Genomic DNA, 9735 nt, shown 5'->3' with positions numbered 1-9735 from the left:
TCCTAGCACACGCTAGTCACAGTTTATGTCAGGAGTAAGCATGCTTTTTCATAGAGTTATAGAACTATTTTGGTTGGAAGGGATCTTTAGAAGTCATCTAGCCAACCCCTCTGCCATGGGCAAGGATGTCTTCTGCTGCATCAGGTTACTCAGAGCCCTATCGATCCTGGCCTTTAGCACTTCCAGGAATGAGGCATCCATCACCTCTCTGGGCAACTTGTGCCAATGTTTCACCACCATCATTGTAAAAAATTTCTTCCTTATCTAGTCTGAATCTACCTCCTTGTAGTTTGTCCTTTTTCTTAAATTTATTTTAAAACTAGTTACTGACGTGTTATCCTAAGGGCCTATTTTGACATCATGTACCTGCTGTGACTGCACTGGAAGCTCCTCCATAAGCTACAGAACATGAGAAGGTCTGAGGCCCAAAATAGGAGAAGAAAAACACATCTCTCTGTGGCAAAAAATGGAGCAGGTTTCACTACTGCAGTTTGCCTTTCTGCTATTGTTATTTTTAAAGCTACTGCATCTGTGAGAGAATTGAAAGGAATGTAAAAAACATTCTTTCCTGAATGTTGATCCAGCTATGAGTCAAGAATATGTGCTGAGTGTGTCTGTTCTGGGGTGCTCCCCCCACTTCCCCCCACCATTTCACTCGAACAGTCTGTCTACTGTGTGAAGTATGTAGTGTTTATCTTTCATTCATTTACCAAGTAGAAAGAAGCTTGAAACCCAGTGGAAAAAAAAAATCCCTGATTGTTTCTATTGCAGAACAGTTCTAAGTGGGAGAATCAGAAAGTTTGGTCTCTTGTGGCATTTCATGGCATTAGAACTGAGAAAACAGCTTTAAAGACAATTCTGTTAGCAACTGGCATAGAATCAGTGCTGGCGTTTGTCACTCCCAATAGAACTCCAAGCACAGGTTACATATAATGGACAGTATTAGAAATCCTGAAATTTCTAGGGATCTCTTTCTATGTACTTCTTAAAAACTTCTTTCAAGTTCCCACTAATTGCAACTCATCATCTAAACAGAATGAAAACATTGTTTGAAAACTCAAAGCACCAATGTGCTATTGCCTGTTTCGGCTCACAGTGCTCAAATGGAGAATTCTGAATTCCCACTTTAAGATGTTATTTTTCAGTATTTCAAGGCTCTAAGGCAGCTGTGATGCATTTGAAAGTCTTGAGCAGCGCACATTCTCCTCTTCATACAAGAGCCCCGAGCAGAAGTGGTCACTGGGACTCCAGATCACCTGAAGCAAAACCTGTGTCATGACTGCTGGAGACAAGCAAGTAAAAGACAATATTAAAATTTAGTTGCTATGGCCTGTAATAGTAAGGGTGGCAGAAAAACTTACTAATATAAAACTATATGTTGCATCCTCAGCAAGGGGTATGTTAGGTTAGGAGCAAATGGCTAACTGTGGGTCTGTCCCCATGCACAGACTGTCACCTTGAGACTCACCTGGCAAGTCCACATTCCCTTTGTGCTCCCTGCAGCAGTAGGACCTCTGAGGCACCAAATGCACATCCTGCCCTTAAGCTAGTCCCAGAAGGGGACAGCTCAATTATTAACCAAACGCTTAAGTCTTTGAATAGAGCCATTCATCAGCTGGGAAAATCAGCTGACTCCATCCTCAGGCTGGTAAAGAGTAATGAAATTGTTCTAGAGAACAACTTGCAGAAAAGACTCCTTGAACACAAAAAATTTAGATGTCCACTGTAAGAAATCATTTAACTCCGCTGTGCATTTAGTCCTGTTCATCTGTATTGGAGCCCATGTTGGGTAAGTTGGCTTTTTTAGTAGCTTTTCCTCACAGTTTGTAACCTCAGAGTGTTGTTGTAACAATCGCAGCACTGATTAAACAGCGTTGTATTCTGTAATGTCTTTCAACAGCTGCAATGCCAAGAATAATAGAAAGCACATTGAGCTTTTGGTATTCCAGAGATTCCTGGAGATATGTTAAATTCTGATCAGCAGTCTGCCTGTGAGATTATTTGGTGCTTGAACTGTTTGTCCAATAATACATAACCTTTATAAATCAGCAAACATTAGCATTATCACTTACGTATTATATTAATACATTAAATAGGGTGCATCATAAATCAAAATGTCCCCATTTTTAATTTGATTAAATTGACACTTAATGGATATTATTTTGGACCTATTAAGGTAATTGAAAATGCTTGGAATACTGACCAAATGAGTACTGAATAAATGCAGTATTGAGTGAGGACCTGAAAATTAGACCAAATAATACAATTTTTATCTAAGCAAAAGGCAAAGAAAGAGTGAGAAAATACCCACTGATCTATTGTTTTGATTTAAATCTTCCAATTTTAATGAAGTAACAGGTAATACTAATGTTGAGGACTTTCAAAATCTGCTAATAGGGGAGCATTGATTTGAAATTACTAGAAACAATTCTATTTCATTGTCCAGTGGCCCAGTTTAATGTTTAGAAAAGAAAGAAAATAACACAATAAAATGTGCTCCATCTCTGGAATTCTTTAAGAAATAAAGTTTTCTGATTACTATAAATTAAGTGGGAAGCATTCTAATACATGGTACAGTCTACTTTTAAATACTAATGTTTATCCATGAAAATCCACATGTATATATGTATATAAACATAATGAATAGTTGCATTTTAAATTATTATAATAATAGCCCTTACCTAGGGGCTACATACTCAGCAGCCCTTACAGATTATTTGAGTGGAAGATAATGAGCATATAAAATGGATCAAATTTAAGGTCCATATCTTTCCTTTTTCTGTCTTGTTGCCCAGTCACACAACAAATTCTTTGAACATTAACTGTAGAAAGAGTCACACATAAAATATAATTATTTTTATTAATTATTTGGTATCTTTGTTGAATTTTTTTCTCCTGATAAGCCTTTACTTGCCAAGTGAACTTTTTATATCACTAGCTGCTTTTTTCACTGAAGTAACTGAAGCTCAGTGAATTATCTTAATGTTCATCTGACCTTTTGTAGGATTACTCATGCCAAAATTAAAGTATATTCTTAATAAAATTGAGGCTTCCTACACCACCTCTCAGTCTGGAGCATTATAGCTCTGTTACCTTGAGAGCTGCAGGTTGCACCTTGCACCTAAACATCTTCAGCTCAGACCATGCTTTTGGGCACTGTGGTAACCTTTGTTCTTCCCACCTGGAGTGACAAAGCACTCCAGGATGAACCTCCCTCGAAGCACGGCATCTTCATCTGAAACCACTGTTTCTTTAAAGGTTGTTTGGAGAAGCACATACTTTTGATTGTATCACTTGTAAGTTGATTCATAACAGCATGGCTGCATTTGTCATAGCTTTCTTAGCTCTTGCTACACTATTGAATATTTCCAGGTGTTGCCTTTAATGAAGCACTTTTGTTTCCATTATGCCTGGAATAATGTCAGTACTCGAGAACTAGATTAAATGAGTGACAAAGCTGAGATGAAGACAGTGGATTTGATTATCTTGGGTAATTGATTTTATTTGCATGATGCTGTCAGTGTCTGAAAGGCCAGGTGGATTAACTGAGTCTGTCAAGAACAGGAAGGCTTGTGCTAGTCCTGCATGATATAAAATTTTCCCGTTTATTTTCAGTAGCACAGTAGAAATGTGTAAGCCTAAGATGGGATGTCTCCTGTTGTTTTATAAGACTTGGTTTGATAGGATTTTGGTTTTGTTTTTTACTGGCCTAAAATGCTTACTTTTCAAAGTGTACCTCTTCAGCTATCAATAAAAAAGAGCTTTCAACAAGTGTGCTACTGAGACATCAAAAAGCTGGTTTCACAATCCCCATTGCCACAGGGAACTGTACAGACATTAATGATATGTGCTGTGATCACATCACATGTGGGTATTACATGGGGTAAGACAAATACACTGAAGGTAGTTAGCACATCCCAGTTTTAAGCAGGACCAGGAAAAGCTGTGAGGTACCAAGCTCACTCTAACTGTCCAGCCAGACAAACTTGAGTTGCTGTTGTGTAGTCCTAGAGATAAAGTTGAAATGCTGGGAAAAGGTTGACTTGTCTTCCTCAAAGAGAAGCCCGTGTGGTTACGGGACCTTTCCTACATTTCCTCATGAAAGAAGTGGTTCTTGGAAAAGTGCCGCTTTCCCCTGTCCATGTTTAGTTTGCCTGAAGATGCCACCAGTGTTCATGAATGTAATGATTATCTTATCATCAACTCAGAGATATACTGAAATGGTAAGAATTAATATATCACAGTTTTGTTTCTTAAGCCCTACCTGCTGCGTGATCTGAGAAAGACTAAAAGAATTGATGACATAATATCAAAAATCTGCTTTGACAGAAAAGATGTTTTTTTCCAGCCCAAATGGGATTGCACAGTGCTGTGAACAAATACTGCATGGCTTCATCTGTTTATGGTTTAATTTTTTGCATTATACTCTATACCAGTATACAAGATATTATAGAGCCAAAGCTTAGGGAGAAAGAACATTTATTTTGTTTGTTAAAGGAAATAACTCATTTTGATTCTTCCTTTAATTTTACATGGTACTTTTTTTACACAAGAGTTTTCTGCTATTAATGTACTCTTAGCAGCTTTTAAAGCTTACTGAGGAAATTAACACGTCTCTTTCTGTAGTTGGCTTTGCACTACCCCATAATCTAACTCCTACTTATACTAAATGTAGGCTTCAATGTGCTATTTATTAAGGCTTAGTAGCTACTTAAAACACAAAAAGGATTCACCAAGATTTCTTTTAAATTTAGGTACTAACATGGAGAGAGTATTTCTAACAGACACTTGTCAGGCTTTCACTTAGTGTAAAATTATGCAAGGAGAATAATAGCAAGGGATAATCCTTTTTATGTCAGTTGAATTATGATCTCTTAAATTTATCAAATTAAAATGTAATATCCACTTCTGTCTGTTTTATGAATATACTGGGTATGAACCTCATTATATAGAAATATGAACCCACAAGTATTTAAACCAGTAGCTGGTGAAGATAAAATTTCTACAAGCTCATTTTAAATACGTGATGACAACAATAATTTTTGATTGAGAATACCTCTTCATAAGGCTGTCATATTTGGAGCAAAAATTTACAGGGAAAAAAAGGAATTTTCACTTTGAGAAACTATGCACTCAATATAAGCTATGTGGCCTTTTTAGGAGTGTTACAAGGGGAAAATTGGAAGCACCTGGGCAAAGGTAGTAATGTGCATTTTCCAGGAGCTGCCTCAGCAGTCCTTTGGAGGACACAAACAATCCACTCAGCATTAAATGCCTCCTAGAGTTTGCAGTAAGGAGGAGTCCAGGCAAGGTTAGAGGAACACAATGGTGGCAAAATCTCAGGTCCTTGTAAAGAAATAAGTAACCTGATGCTCTGGCCTTCCTCACGCTGAATCTTGTGCAGTGGGTGGAGAACATGTGTCTCAGTGCCTGTGATTTTGACTGGAATTACAGATTCTAGAGTTAGTTGGCAAGAGTATGAAATAAAGACAGAATACTGAACTAGGTTTCCAGGCTTAAGCCTAAATATCCATGTTCTAAAAACTTTACAAGAGGCTGAGCGATAGCTCTCATACCTTAACATACCTGCAATTTGAGTCATGAAAAAGATTTTCTCATGTTCCTGTGTAAGTCAGGAGTAAAAATCTAATCTGTGTAACAACAGGCCTTATTTTCACAGAAAAATTGTTATTTACGTTATTCTGGGGGCTAAAGTTTTAAATTGCAAAAAGACCATGTAAGAAGGTAACACCATGTAAGGTGTGGTAACGCTCAAATCATTTTTTGTTTCCCTCAGGAGTGCAGGGGAACTTGCTATAATTCAAAAGAGATAATATCTTTCTGATCTATTAAACTAGAAGAAAAAATAATTCTGAGAACAGAAATGGCAAAGGCAGTTCAAGGAGTTATAGATGTACATGACATGAAAATCTCCCAGCAAAAGTTAATGCAAGTCAACATCTACAATGGTCTTCAATGCCACATTGATTCAAAATCATACAGTTATTGATGAAATGGGAATGAATTCTCTTCAATGTCTCTTTTAATGTACTCAGCAGAGAATTTGGTACAAGCCTTCTAAAGGAACAGTCCTTGGGATATTAAGCCTCATAAACCCACTGCTTTTTTAAAGTGTGTGTATGTATGCTTAGGGTATTCCAAATGCTAATTTTTCTTATTTTGTGGGGTTTTTTATTATTCTTGTAGTACTGATGCTGCCCTGTGTTCTTCTCTTCTGTTCTTTAAGTGTATTATACTGAAGTCTCGGAATTTAGATGGGAAATCGTCTTTTAATGCTTGAAGTTTATGTAATTATTAACCTTTTGGTCTGATTTATGTTACTCTATGATCAAACAGAGTAATAAAGTTTATACAACTTGATTAAGTTAGTTTTACAGTCTAATTTTCAGACCACTATACAGGAATACTACTGCCCTGTATTAACGGAGAAGCCTGGAAAACCAGTGCAGTTGGGCAAAATGCCCAACCCTTGGATCTGGGCTGGCAATGAACCGCTGGAAGATAAGAACTGCCTGTAATAATTAAGTTATTAGGACCAGATTGTGAGAATACAGTTCCTATATTTGGCCCATGGATGTAATCTCTGTTGTCTAAAAAGATATTTGGGCTGATGGTTTTTCCTGTGACTGAGGTATCATCAGCTCTCAGCTGGATACTTCAAGGGCCAGAAAAGGTTCAGCATTTTGCCTTTCTTCTGGGGCAAAGATAGCTCATCTGTTCTACACTAAAATATATGCTCTATTTCCATGTTTATGTGCATGAAAAATTGGCTAATTCAATATATTTGAGAGTAATTATCAAATCTGAGGCAGATTAATGAATGCCTCAGGAGAAATTAGGTGGGCACTGAGAGATATTAGCTAATAGATACTCCACATACTTTATTTCCTTAAGCAAGTAGGTTGAAAAATAGCTGAAAGCTGCAGAAAAAGTGAATTTCAAAAGTGAAATAAAACAGTTAAGTTTTGTCAGTTCTGTTATGACCGTATGATTACACAATGTCTAGAATTAAGTGTGATAATTAACCTAATTTTTTGAAGTAGTATCAGGTTTATCTCTGAAGTAAAAGAAAACTTTTCAGGAATTTTATTTAAAATGTAAACAAAGTAGAGAAAGTTATCACACTTTGTACAGCTAAAATTTAAGAAGAAGGCTAAATTTTTTAATTTTAATTAAACAGTTTTGCAGTAGATATTCTTTTGTCGTTTAGTTATTAAAATATATATCAACAAAAAAATTGGGGTAACTGTGAACCTAGAAAATTGAAATTTTGCCTCCTGAAGGTGAATATGGAACACTGGTTTCTGTGAAGGAAAGTTACTTAAATTAGTTCATCTACTGTCATCATGTAAACTAGTAAGCTTTAAGAAAAACATCATTTACAATATATTAATATATTTTAGATTTAGAGTGTAATACCAACATGAAATTAGAGGGGTTTGGCCCAAGCTGCAATTCTAGTTTACTCTGTTCTGCCCATTTACCTATTGATGATCATTTTTCTGATAAAAAAAATTTGAATTTCTGAATTTGTAAGACAGAAATCTGAAAAGAAAAAGAAAATGTGACTTCAGACCAAAAAAAATGCAGATGTCACTCTTACTCATAGATTACACCTCTTTGACACTGTTACATATCTGCCTATGTATAACTGAAGAGTCCCTGAGGTTCATTAATGAGCAAAGCAGGCATAAGTGTCGACACAAAAGCAAGCCTGTACAGACACTATTTTGTGACCTGAAATGTAATAACTGATTAAAGAAAGAGCCTGCAGGGAGGAAAAAGCATATGGGCTTGAAAGAAGTTTAAGCTATTACTTAATATTTCTGAAATTGCAGGTTTTGATCTTTACAGATGTTGGCATACTCTTTAGTGAATGAGAAAACACAGTTGACTCCAAGACAAATAATTATGTGCCCTTCTGAACTACTTTGAGCATTACCTTAAAAGTAAGATTATATATAATATTTAAAGAAAACAGGATAAGAACTTCTAAAGTGTCCATTATGTCAGCAGAGTATCTAGTGTAATATTTTATTATCAACTACATAGTATCAAAAATTGGTTTTCCTGGATGTATGTGTTTCCATATGATTGTACAATGGGAAAAGAAGAATCAGTCAGTTCTGGCTTATTTTCAATCACTGTGCACCTGTGAATAAGACATATCAAAGCTGGTTTTTAGTAATTTAGACAGGCTACTTACTGCAGTAGTTGCTCATCAGTTCCTCGGTACCTATTGGCTTCCCACATTCAAGAGGAGCCTGAGCAGAGCATGGCAAACTTTACTGGCGCAGGTACTTCACGTCTTCGTTCCCTAAGAAAAAGTCCTGCTCATGGCAGTGACACACACAGTGGATGGTAGATGGGTTTATTACTCACCGAAAGCAAATTCAAGTTCATTTCATCCTTGCCTTTTGGAAGGAGGAAAAGGTTTGTGTGAAGGACGGTACTTCGTTTCTGCAGAGGGTGGCAGTGTGGTACCATCCTCAAACTCCGGGAAACCCTCAGCTGCTTCAGCAGCCTCCAGACTTTGGAGGGCAAACGTGCATCATCCTGCGCTCTCCTAGGCCGGGACCGGGGCTCACACTCCTTAAAAAGACCATATAAGAAGGCCTGACCCAGGTGAGGTGCATACAGCAGTATCTGTAAATAACTATAAAAAATAAGTTTTTAATGATAGATTGGCCAGGGCAGGTAGTGCGAGGATTATCATTGCCAGGGATGGTCATTCCAACCCCAGAAAAAGACCAACCATGATAGTTTTTTAAAGAAAATTCCTTTCCTGTGGAGCTGGTGGGTATACAGGTGTTGCTGAATTGGAAGCATGAGAGCTGGAGGTCAGCATGCTGGCACATGTAACCAGCTCAGGTAATGGGCACAGCTCGTATGAAACACCACCACGCCTTAGTTTAAAATGGTTGATTCACCAGCAGGAGCAGGACAGATGACAAGCTACTGATGCAGAGTTTTTTTAATAACTATGGACTGATGTTGAAAATATGTTGAGCAATGTAAAATTTGAATCTTCCCCTACTGTATTGAATGTAGTTCAGTCCGTAGCCAATGTTACAGGTGTAGTGGTTTGTTTCAGGGAGGAGCTTTGTGTAACTAGAATTATTTCCTTGTAGATGTGTTTAGATACCGCTTACCTAATCAGACCTCTATTGCATAAATAATCCTGCTTGCTTGAATGTTGATGAGTGTTCAGGTAGTTCAGAGTGGGATTTCTATCTTTATAAACTCTATAGACACCTTTGGCTTAGTCATGCAGTACAAGCAGTTAACTTGTTAAAACTTTCTTTGACTCAGGTAAATGTCTTTTTTTTTTTCATTCTTTCTGTCTGTATTAGGAAAAGACTGCCTAAACAACGAGGAAAACTAATTCCATTATTTAGATTTTAGTAGTTTCATGTGAAATGAAACTACTAAATACAGAAGCTCCACCACAAAACTGATTTTATTTGAGAGTAATTTCTTTCTATGATAACATCTCAATGATGTAATAAAATTGAGTTCTTTTCTAATACATGCTTATGAGAGTTCACATGGAAGGAAACAGTGCACTGGCACAGTTTTATTTTGAAAATAATTTGAGACAATTATTAATATTGGAAATAGGAAAGTTAGTGTAATTAACATGAACAGGGAAAATACGACACACTGAGTACTGAGGGATTTGTATAGGTCACTATCTTCAGTGATTTAATGTAG

The sequence above is a fragment of the Myiozetetes cayanensis genome, unplaced genomic scaffold, assembly GCF_022539395.1.
Source record: "Myiozetetes cayanensis isolate MyiCay16 unplaced genomic scaffold, myiCay2020 scf10, whole genome shotgun sequence".
NCBI lineage: Eukaryota > Metazoa > Chordata > Aves > Passeriformes > Tyrannidae > Myiozetetes > Myiozetetes cayanensis.
This window is presented reverse-complemented; position numbering follows the sequence as displayed.